Raw genomic sequence first — 12,356 nt, 5'->3', positions numbered from 1 at the left:
ACACGTATTGTTGCATAAATAATAAGTAACTGATAAATTACCCTCCCTAATCTATAGTAAAGAATTCACCAATTTTAATGCAATTAATAGGGTATAATTGAAGTGTTTCATGTATTTACTATATACTGGCTACCACCTTGACAGTGTGTAATTTTTGCAGCCATTGCAAAAATACTTATTACGTAGTTAGTTTCATGTATCGTTGTGTAGCTCAATAAATCTGTACTCATTTTGTAAGAACTGTGTTCTTGTTTATGTGCGAAGTCATTGCCTCGAGCTGTAGATCTTGTTACCTTGCTAAAAGTTAACCCAATCCTATGTTATGTTATTATCATTGGCCACGTAAATAATATTAACAGGATTGGTAAAATACGCTGTCTTCTATTTGCAGGACAAATGGCAGAATAAGTATGAATCTTTTAATCTGACTCAATTGAGTCGAATCAAATTCAAATCTTCAAAATCTGGTTCATTGAAATGAGCTAATAAATCCCTGATCAATCTCAAAACGTAGGTTGATCCCCTACACAGATGAGTTATAAAAAAAAGCCCCCCCTCAAAGTTGTCATGAAGGGTAATATAGTTTTATGAACTAAAATGTGGGGTGGAAGGGGGGATTCTTCAAGACAAAGATGGCTGAAGTAAGATACTCTGGTTATTTATAGTGGTTAAGGAGCCGTCTGATTGGTAAATTAGTGTTAGCTAATGTGGACCAGGTGCTATCAATCATAAGCACATGCTCCTCTCGAAATTAGTTTATGAATAAACTTCACTAAAGATGGCAGCTTCACCGGTGCGGTGGTAAACGGAATGTTAGAACACAATGGACATGACGTGAGCATCAGCGAAAAAGGTATAAAAATGGTGTTGACCCTGAACTCAGACTTATCTTGTTCAAGCCATATTTCAATAAAGACATAAGAATTGTTTAAGAATTTAAAAATTGTGTGGACTGGGCAGAACAAATTCAATCTGCGATTTAAGTTATACCTGAGGATATAAGATTAATCAAAAAGACCATCAATGGACTCAGTTTTCCTGACAAAAAAAGATTGCATTAGTGTGGACAAGCTAGTCAAATCCGAGCTGCAGGAAAACATTAGCTGCAGCCTTTGAGTAAAGATCAACCATTATTAATTGTGGTGCAGACACCTTGGCAAAACTGCATTAAGAACATCCACATCCCATAGATGCTACCTACAAAGCCATAACATCATATGGCTATGCACTTCTTTTGACAAACCATATTGGAAGAGCAGTACCATTTGCTTACTTTAATATCAGCCATGAGTCAGCTGACATACTTTCCATCTGCTTGGAAAAATTTGCAATACATAACCCTGGATTTCTTCCAAGATAACAACTTAAAAGTATAACCTTGTAAATTCTGTATGCAGATGCTAGCTGGTGTACCTCTGTAGTTTTATGCACAAATGCAACCATTAAATGACCATTTTGCATAAAGACAACAAACTTTTTACACCAATACTGATCTCATAAACACAAACCTACAATATTGCATGCTTTTAAAACTAAATTGCTTATTTCCTTATCAATTAGATCAATAATGATTGGCCATAACCTTAAGGAACTCAATGCCATTAGAAGAGTTTTTCCAAAAGTGAATGTTCTTCTTTGCTGGTTTTGTGTACTTCAGGTATGACTGAACCTCTTTATTCAAAATTTTACAAAAAGATTCAAATCACAGATCTTTCACAGGGAGAACTTGCAAACTCCACACAGAAACGCCAACTAAGCAGAGGCTCGAACCAGCGACCTTCTTGCTGTGAGGCGACAGCACTACCTACTGCGCTACCTCATTGCCCTAAATGAAAATAAAATCAAACAAAACGAGCAATTAATTTACAATTGTGTCAATTTGTGAATTAAAATCACAATAATGTAGAATTTCTTAGCAATGCACACAAATTACTCATTGACAACTACTGGCCCTGCTGAAAAATCCAGCTTAAACCAGCCTAGACTGGTTGGCTGGTTTTAGCTGGTTGACCAGGCTGGTTTTAGAGGGGTTTTGGCCATTTCCAGGCTGGTTTCCAGCCATTTTCAGCCTGGTCTTAGCTGGTTAGGCTGGGAGATGACCAGCTAAAACCAGCTTGACCAGACTAGCCAGGCTGGGAGCCCAGCCAAAACCAGCTATGTCCAGCTTAAACCAGGCTGGTCAAGCTGGTTTTAGCTGGATTTGGCTGGTCATTTTCCAGCCTGACCAGCTAAGACGAGGCTGGAAATGGCTGGAAACCAGCCTGGAAATGGCCAAAACCCCTCTAAAACCAGCCTGGTTGACCAGCTAAAACCAGCCAACCTGCCTAGGCTGGTATAAGCTGGATTTTTCAGCAGGGGGGTGCACCCAAACTATAACACACAATGACAGAAGGAAATTAAAACACCAAAACTGTTCAAATATACCTTTTACAACTTCAATATGTTTAAAAATTAACCGTTCATGAAAATTATAATTACAAGTTTTTGTTCAATAGCTATGCAATACGGTAAATGTAAGAGATCCGGTAAAAGAAAAGATTCAGTTCGTGTGAATTATTCCTTAGATTCAGTTCAAATAACGCAATTCAAACAGTTCTGTTCAATCACTTCAATTCAAATAACAAAGTTCAGCACGGTCAGTTTATCAGCTCGGTTGAATTGAGAGTGAATCAATTCGCCAAAAAACATTTGATTCTCAGTTCAGTTCTAGAAAAGTCAGCGCAGCGGAAAAAATGAAGAAAAATGGCTCAACTTCAAAAGAAAAAATAATCCTTTAAGCAGTCTTTCAAGATAAAAAAGTTTGTTCCACTTGCACATTTTAGCAAAAAATTGGATTTTACCTAACACGCTCCTGGTTCAGTTTAACTGATTCACATCTGCATTCGTCTCGTGGATTGACTCACCATCTTGGATTATCCTCTGTACTGAAACGTTCAGTTTTCCAGCATAAATAAAAAAACTGACCAAAATCCAACAAAAAGAAAATACTTAATTGTGTATATTTCTGTAATTGCGCCTTTGCTAAGCCACACCCCAAAACTGCCACCCACCAATCATAGCTTAGCAACCGTAGCTACTCGCAGGGGCTCTGTCAAGCTTTCGAGCGAGTGAACCTGGCCAAAGCGATGTGAGCATATGGATTATGCAAATCTGATACCCGGTATCCTAAAAGTTTGGACGGTATGGTGGAATATTATCCCTTTTCAAAACCAAGAGGAGAAATGTTTGCGTAGATGAAGCTGTGTGAGGGGCGCTAAAGGAGCGGAGGTAAGTTGGTTTTGTTTTGATATTCCTAACATATTGAGTGATAGACTGACGGCAATAAATCACACACCTCTTACCCTTGTTAGATCTAAACTGTGTTACCTACAAAAAAACAAAGCAGGTTATTTCACAGCTGTCGTTTTGTTTTTTTTCCTGCTCGATATTATGAGCACTGCTCCGTTTAAGCCTTCGCCACAGTAACGTTAGTCATACTAATAACGAATAGGTCATAATGCCTTGAGTTATTGATCCAGCAAATACGAATCTGCAAATCTGTTGCTAACTTTACTGAACTTCATATTTACAACTGTTTCAAGCAACGAATATTTGAAATTACAAATCAACAGAACAAAAAGGATGTGATCACAAACTGAGCACTTGCAAATAATATACTATACCAGCAGCTGTTTTTTATTAATATATAAAAAGCACACAAACATTGCTTGAAAAATATCCAAAAAAGACTCGACTTGGACTTGGCTGTCATGACTTGAGACTTGACTCGGACTTGAGTTAAATGACTCGAAAAAAACTTGTTTTTGTTAAATACACAACCGTTTGTTATATATTATGCATTTAAAAACTAAACCAAAAGTTCTAAGTCACGCATGCGCAGTATTACCTGGATCTGGACTGTATTATTTGGTTCAGAAGAATCACTTTAAATGATTTATTAGATTCATTTGAACAATTCATTTGCTATTCGGCCATCAGACATTGCGGTGATGAAAAATGGAAGGCGCTTCGCCAAAGATTTTACAGATTTAAAGATTACAGTTTTTTTTTTTACAGTTATTATCATTCTTCTACACTGTTGTGTATCCGCCTAATTTAACCAAACATCCGCGATCGATGTCGTGGAAAATCCTCTCTCGTTACTCGTTTAAACTGGCTGCAAAATATACCTACACCATTAGTAATCAAAGCATTAGCCTTCTTTAAATAATCTGCACGTTTAAATCTTGTATGGTTACTTATAAATATTTTAGAGATATTCTGTTTTTATTCCTTTTTCTGTCATTTATTTCTCATTCGCTGTATATTTTATTAATTTGATAATGTCATTAGGCTAATACATAGGCTATTTTATATACATGTCTAAAATGCTTTTGCATTCAAGTTTGCTTTGAACTCGAAAGAGAGAGAAGCAGATTTGGCCTGTCAGCGGTGCACATTGCTCCTCAATAGGTCAGAGAAAGAGGATGTCTTTAAGTTTTTTTTTTTTTTTACTTTAACCCATTGAAAATAAACAGTGTATAACATTGTCATAATAAATAAAGTTATTGTAAAAAATTGATTATGTTTTGTTTGTCGCATAGAGATAACTATTTATGTGATGTGGGTAAATGGTGTGTTTCAATCCGGATACCACCGCAAGTATATTTCAAACCTGTAATAAGCACTGATAGTATTGTATTTGTATGCTAATGTTTAACATTTAAGTTTTTGACATGTTAGGGGTTAAGTTTAATCAAAAAAAACATTGCATTAAAACAATCTGTTAAATGCTATTCCAGATTTTTTTTACTCGCATGCATATTTTTAAAAACAATTTATAGGGGAAAAAATGAAGAATTAAGTTAGGCAAAACAAGAAACCATTTCAGACCATGGATCTCAAAAACTGTAATGTGTGTGAAATGGGCTTTATATATTATCTGGAATCTAAAGGTTCAAAATTGCCTCTAGAGTTTATTCTTAGCAATTTATATCACTAATCAAACATTTTTTATTGGAGTTATTGAAAATGTCTTCGAGGAAGATGATCTTTACTTTTAATATGATCATGTTTTTTTTTAAAGAAAGAAAAAATTATAATTTTGATTCAATAATTTTTTCCCCCCAAAAATGTACCTGTGCACTTTAAGATTGGATTTGTCATTTAAGGTCTTGTTTAATTAATAGTATAATATTTTAATAATATAGATATAATAAGATTGACTTGAAAGTGACTTGCTAGACCAAGCTATGACTTGACTTGAAATAAGCAGTGACTTGACTTGAGTCTGACAAAAATTGACTTGCTTGAGACTTGAAGGTTATGAATTGAGACTTGCTTGTGACTTGCACATGTGTGACTTACTCCCACCTCTGGAATGAACTATGTAAAAGCACTGTCATGTGCGATTCCTCGTCGGTTAGTAACGCTATACTTCATTGCATGACAATAGTCTTATCAGGCTTTTTGGCAAAAAAATGAGAAATCACGGTTTAATTAGTTATTATTGGATTATTTTTAAATGTTACCTCTCCTGCTGAACATGAGCTAAGCTGTTGAATGGTCAGTGTATGAGGCGGATAGGCTAAGCTTGTAGCCGTATTTGGCTAATAAAGTGGGTTGGGCGGCAGGGGTTGAAAAAACCCTACTACAGTTTCTAAAATGAAAAATTAAGCTTCAACAGATGCCTGGTTTAATCAGGTGAACCAAATCAAACGTTCAATCAACAAACAGATCAATATATTAATAAAGAAGAAAACAAAAACAACAAGCTTTAACTTCAATAGATTTTAGTTAAACTCATAAACCGAACAAACTTAAATTTTCAGGCCTGGGCACAATACCCATTAATTACCTTTTACAAAAACAATCAACGGGTGATAAATTAACCAACCATAAAGATATAAATCAAGTAAACCACTTCTGAATATACAAAAATCAATATTAATCAAATTCCCACAAACCTAATGATATTTAAAGTCTAAACCAATCACACATGATTGAAATTATAAAACTCAATTATACAAGTTTTCACATAGTAGATTTTCTAATTGTGTACGCTGAAGCAATTGTAAACTCGATGCACTTGAAATGTCTCTCAGTTCATATACGCTAAAGTAGATTTTACATTTGTGCACGCTAAATCAATCGGGTAATCAATGCACTTGAAATGTCTCTCAGTCCGTATATGCTAAAGTAGATTTTCATTTCGTGCACGCTGAAACGATTGTAAACTCTGCACTTTCAAATGGTTACTCTACCATCTCAATTAAAATTTGGACATACAAACACATTTATAAAATAGCAAAACAAGATAATCGAACAAAAAAGAAAACATTTGCTTACCCGATCACCCTTTGATGCTACTGGGCCCAGAAAACTGCAACAAACAAATCCCGATCACAGCAGGGATCAAACATTCAAACAAATAAATGAAAAACCCAAAACAAAATAGGCAACTCGAGCGCCAAAAATAAAAATAAACTCGCGCCTCACTCCACAAACAAACCAGAACGCATGATACATTTACTACGCATCAAAAACAAAACCTCCGCCAAAATAATAAACTCTTTCATTCACAAATGTCGCTGCTTCAATGTCTGCATCAAAACATACTCATACACTCGCACTTTCGATCCCGCGCCTAACTTCAAGAAACATTGCCACTCCCTCAGAGTAAGACCAACCAACATGAAAACACACATTTTGTTACAAACCGGACTCGAAAAAACATTTACGCAGCACGCTCGCTACATACACACAGTCTGCATGACCCCTCCATAACCCGGAATCACCTGCATGCTGACTGCGTGACAAGGAATGAATGAGAGAGAGCGTGAACTAGTGATGTGAAGTTGTGCGCCGAGGCTTCAAAGCATGTATCAAAAAAAGATACATCTTGCAGTGAAGCAGTGTACCGGAGCTTGATTTGTTTTGCCATCATCACGTGATCAGTGACGTCCGAAGCTTCATTTTCGCCTATACCCACGTGACTGCTTCGAATTTTGATTCAAAGGTTTAAACACCCTTATGGGTTAGTAAAGTGTATAGCGAGAGATTAGGTGTCGATTACATACATTTCTACTGTTTCAAAGCACTGCACCTGACTCACACACCAGTAATAAAACTAAAATACAATAGTAATTTATAGTTAAAAGGTTTTGAACCATACTTAAGTGTATTAGCGTATTTTTTTACAACTATCTTTAAAGAAAACCACTGCATATTGTAGTATAGTGTTTAACAGAGACCAGCTGGCGAGTGTCGCCCAAACACATCACTCACATAGCCTCCTCCTACAGCATTCGCCTCCCATGCAGGAATCACTGGTTCGATCCCCGCTTGGAACAGGATTAGTTGTAATATGATAAACTTTTGAATACCTTGGATGTTACTACAGTCATCAGTGGTGAAATGTAATATATCTTATGTGTAAAACTACAGTAATTGAGTAATTTGTTTATATTGCTGTTGTTGTATTACTACATGGATGAGTTGGTCAGTTGTGAACATTTGACATTATGGCAACACAGTGCTTTCCCACACTTTAACCAGAAGAGGTCCTCATCGAGCTCTGATTTAGAAAGCTTCGAGTAACGAACCTTTTTCCAATACAATTGAGTCGATCGCTTCACTGGTTCAGAAAGCTTCATTTCACCATCACTAATGTGAACCTCCATCCAAGGCGCTCTTAATAACATTGCATCAGCTGACAGCTGTAATCCAATCAGACGTCACTCATATAATAATAAAGAATTCTAATGACGACTGTCACAAGCTAGCTTCAATTTTGACTGAATTATTCTCTAATCGGTTGCCTTTTATGTCGTGAATATACCCCAGTAATGCATACTGCAGTCCTTTTTTGTCTGGCTTTCTCAGATATCTCACCTGTTCGCCATAAATTACATATCCCTGGGAATGTCTGACACTGGTGCATGCACACTGTAAAAGCCGTGCCGGGCACAAAAGCCTGATAGGTGTAGCAACAGTAACTAAGGAGGACAGGGCTTAGCGAAGGGTCAATTAATCCTTTACGTTGCTGTTTGCCTCCTTGCACTCACGGAGAAAAAAAAAATCAACATGGCTTTTCCCATTAGCATCTAACGTGATGGTTCGGGCTTTCACTTAACATGAATATAATTGGATGATCAATGAAATGTCAATCAAGTTACGAACATGCTATTTTTTTTTTACCTTTTTTTCGCATCATATACTAACTTCTGAGTTCAATAATAAGTTTATTTCTTAAACAACTATTGAATAATTTAATTATTATTAATTGTCACTTTTTACAGGGTTATACTGTGCATGGGAGGGAATTTGACTGTGGAGCAAAGACATACTATAATTCAAGCAATGGCATCGATGAAATTTTGCTTAATGGTAATATTTTTTTTAAATACATATCATACGCCATAATTATTTTTCAGAAGTAATGATCTGTCCCCATTACGTGAACCTACAATACAATGACATCGTCGTTGTCGTATTATTGAAGCAGTGTAATAACACTGACACATTACCTGATAGATTCAAAAGTCCGAAAAGTTGTAAGATAGAAACAATATTAATTAAATATCAGGTTTAACAACTCTAGTAAGATCGATCCAGCGGTACATCCTTGATTAACTGTCCCACTTGCACTGCTCTCTAGGGTTTTGTGCTCAAAGCACCCGCTGACTGCTGGAGCTTAGACGCGGACATATACTGCAACATGACATGAGTGTTTGTGTGTGTGCGCCACGGGTGGTTTGCTGATTTTGCTGTTTGATGATGGCATGGATGACCCTAGTTATATTGTTATTTTACTATATTTATGTTGTAATTTTTCAACAAATTTCTGAAAAGAATTTTGCTTGTAAATTGTAAACCAGCTAATTTGCATTTAAAGACAGAGGCTACAAAAACAGCAACACTTTGCTTTAGGCTCAAAATGAGCATATACTGCATTGTATAATAATTCATCTGATGGGTATTTTGAGCTGAAACTTTACTGACACATTCTGGAGACACCAAAGACTTATGGTACATCTTGCAAATGTGGTCATATATGAGCTTTTAATAATGCAATCAATTCATCTTTATTTGTATAGCGCTTTTACAATGTAGACTGTCAAAGCAGCTTCAAATTGAAGATTATAATAAATAGAAATTGTGTCAGTTCAGTTTTCAGTGTTACAATTCAGTTTAGTTCAGTTCAGTGTGGTTTAATTTTCACTGTTGAGCGTTCAAACACTGAAGAGCAAATCCATCGATGCGCAGCTCCACAGGTCCCGAACCATGCAAGCCAGTGGCGACAGCAGTGAGGAAAGAAACTTTACCAATTGGCAAAAGTAAAGAATTAAAAAACCTCAAGAGAAACCAGGCTCAGTTGGGCGCAACCATTTCTCCTATGGCCAAACGTCTTGTACAGAGCTTTAGTCTAGTCTAGGCTGGAAAGCGCTGGACGTCTATCGTGGAGAAGCTGCAGGTGAGAGAACTTGCATTAGAAAATGTTACAATATGAATAATACATGCTGTAAAACATTTTTCATACTAAGTTCATGTAAATATTTAAATTAAATAGCATTTACAAACAAAACTATCATTGTAAAAAGTGTTAACAAAAATAACAACACAATGTGTTACAATGGTCTGTTTCCAAACACAAACTTCTCTGCAACTCTTTTATCTTGGCAAGTTGGTAGATTTTTCCAATAGGGTTTATTCACCCCAGGTGTGCTGTGTGCAAACTTTTTGGGGCATAATGTTGGGCAAGCTGCATTTTTAGTGAATGCATCTGCCTGGCGCCCCACCACATAATACAATTAGGTCTTAGAGAACTGCAAATTGTATATACCTTTTCTAAAAAGAACACAATAAAGAAATGTTTTGTTTACAAAATAATAATGACGCCACAGTTTTGAAAACGTGGACTATTGTTGTGTCCCTATTCGAATACTGTATTAATTTTAAATAGTCATCAATATTAGAATTAGCATGTCCCAAATCATAGTATGCTGAAATGAGTATAACAAAGGTTGCTGGTTCACTTATTAATTCAACCTAAATGGAGTAAGATCACAGTCCTCATATAAATTATTATTATTTTTTTACTTAAATGGTTTGTTGCAATTGGTTTTCTCAAATGTGTTGAGTTACTTTATCTGTTTGTGTTTTACAGTGTACTCTTCTGTCTTCTAAAAGTATGTACCTTTTCCTATAAAAAAAAAAATGCACTAGTATAAGTTAGAAAATTGGACATCGCATGTCTGCTAAAATAAGAAGTAGCATTGACAATACTATTACATGTAATGCCCTCACAACTCAACAGTAAAGAATAATTCAGCATACACCTACCAAATTTTTGGAGACGGTGAAACTGGTGAAAACCACTTCAGTCTAACTTTGAGCAGTTGTCTGAACTCCATTCCCACTCTTCAAATTCCAGCTTGCTAAAGGCCTTTTTCCTTTAAAATGTTTTTTTGTCTCACTGTTCTAACCTGATGAGAATGTCCAAGCTGGTCATCATCTGTTATCTCTTCTCTAAGGGATGAAGAGACTGAGCTGAAGAAAACACTTGAAGTATTGGAATCAGAGAGGTGCTCGAATTTCCTTCTTTTCCTCCTGATAGAAGTTTTTTCATTTCTTTTTCTTTTCTCTCCATGCCTTGACTCATTTTGCTTTTGTGAGAAGGATCAAGCTGTTCATTTCTTTTAGATGAACTGAGGGAATCATCTGAAGTATCAGACAGCTGGACTGAGCTCCTCTTTTTCAGTTCTCTGCTCTGAACTGTTGTCTCTTTCTCTTTTAAGACCACCCTGACTTCTCAAAGATTGGATTTTGTTGGCCTGATGAGAAGTTCCAGGCTGTTCATTTTCTCTGGATGTTTCTTGAAAGAATGCTTGAGAAAAATCACTTGAAGAATCAGAGGTGGACTGATCTCCTTTTCTGTCCTCTGGCCTGTCAGAGGTCTGTCTTTGTCTTTTAAGAACCCGTCTCATTTCAGCCAGACTTCCCAAAGTTTGTATATCAGGTGTCATATTTTCAGTGTTGTTGGCCTGATAAGAAGGTCCAGGCTGTTTGTTGTCTCTGGATGTTTCTTGAAAGGATGCTTGAGTAGAATCACTGGAGGAATCAGAGAGGTGGACTGATCTCTTCCTTTTCTGACCTGTCAGAGGTCTGTCTTTATCTTTTAAGACCCCTTCTCATTTCAGTCTGACTACCCGTGCTTTGGTCAGGTGAGTCTGAATCAGAAGTTGACTCGGAATCCGAATAAGAAGTTGACTCAGAATCAGAATATCCAGAATGTGCTGGACTCAGTTATAGATGTCTCCACAGCTTCTTGTGGTCTATTGGTAAACACAGGATAAAATGCAATGACCAGAGTCACCACATGATCCACATCAACGGACCAGTAATCCGCATTTTAGGACAGCAAATCCAGCAATAGATTGTATTTAGGACCAGGGGTCCGTTCTTCGTACGTGGATTACTCAGTTAGCTGGATTTGGTCATTGACGATTTGACCCAATCCAGGATAGTTTCGTCCTTCCAAACTGATTTGAGAGTTGTTGTCATAGCAACAGTTCTGGTAGCTTAAACCTGGATGGGAGCAGGTTCAATTCATATAAACAGGATTAGATCGGGCCAGTTCAAGCAAAGATAATACAGAAAGTTTGTACCGAATACTAATATTTTCTTACAGTAGTAGTAGTTTACACTTGGGAAAATAGTAAATATTTTTAACTATATATATATATATATTGTTTGTGATAATGTTTTTGTAAATGAATTCAGCATTGTTTTTGCAAGTAAAACTTAAATTCTTTAAATTATTATTTGAGTGCAGTGTGTGCGGACCCCCTAAAAAAGCAGTGGCCACCCCATGTGCTCAAAACTACGGTGATACATTGCTGCCACGCATATTTTTTTTTCCACTCAGCTATGTCATAATAACAAGATCTTTTCTCGTTTGAACAAGATCTTTTCTCATTATAACAACATCTTTACTCATACGTTACTTGTACGTTTGTGAAGTGACGTGGCAAAGTCAGCCATTAGTTGACTGAGCTACTTGCTACATAGCATCCGATCACGGCAGCCTGAAGTTAACCGTTAAGTCAACTGGAATAATGTTAGCATGGAATTTTGGAGTTGTCTCCAAAACCGACGCGTTTCAGAAGACCATATTCATAGAATGCAACAGGACAAGGCAAGCTATAATTGTGCTAATGCAAACTGTAGACAGTTTTTGGGCCAGGAGTGTGAACTCAGTACCTGGAGAGCCATGACCTTGCAGAGTTTAGATTAAACTCTAATTATCTAGCTGATCCAAAAGGGGACCGAGAGGAGAGGACCTGGTCAGTTCACTTAAGTTTGTCGTGGACACA

At 36.6% G+C, this 12,356-nt stretch overlaps 1 protein-coding gene across 4 annotated transcripts in view; it reads right to left on the bottom strand.

The window, feature by feature from the left end:
• Positions 1-5,757: 5,757 nt before the first annotated feature.
• Positions 5,758-12,356, bottom strand: part of LOC141375921 (uncharacterized) — a 39,399-nt gene continuing 32,800 nt past the window's right edge. For 3 of the 4 annotated variants that reach the window (XR_012384740.1, XR_012384741.1, XR_012384739.1), the window contains exons 3-4: positions 10,324-11,568; positions 5,758-9,448 (exon numbers count right to left, since the gene is read on the bottom strand). The gene's annotated coding sequence lies outside the window, so the exon portion shown is untranslated. Of the gene's footprint in view, positions 9,449-10,323; positions 11,569-12,356 lie in introns of those variants that run through there. The other variant, XM_073911146.1, reaches the window with a different exon arrangement.

This window comes from Danio rerio, chromosome 8, assembly GCF_049306965.1.
Source record: "Danio rerio strain Tuebingen ecotype United States chromosome 8, GRCz12tu, whole genome shotgun sequence".
Taxonomy (NCBI): domain Eukaryota; kingdom Metazoa; phylum Chordata; class Actinopteri; order Cypriniformes; family Danionidae; genus Danio; species Danio rerio.
Note: the sequence above shows the minus strand (reverse complement) of the source record. Positions and strands in the feature narration are given on the sequence as shown.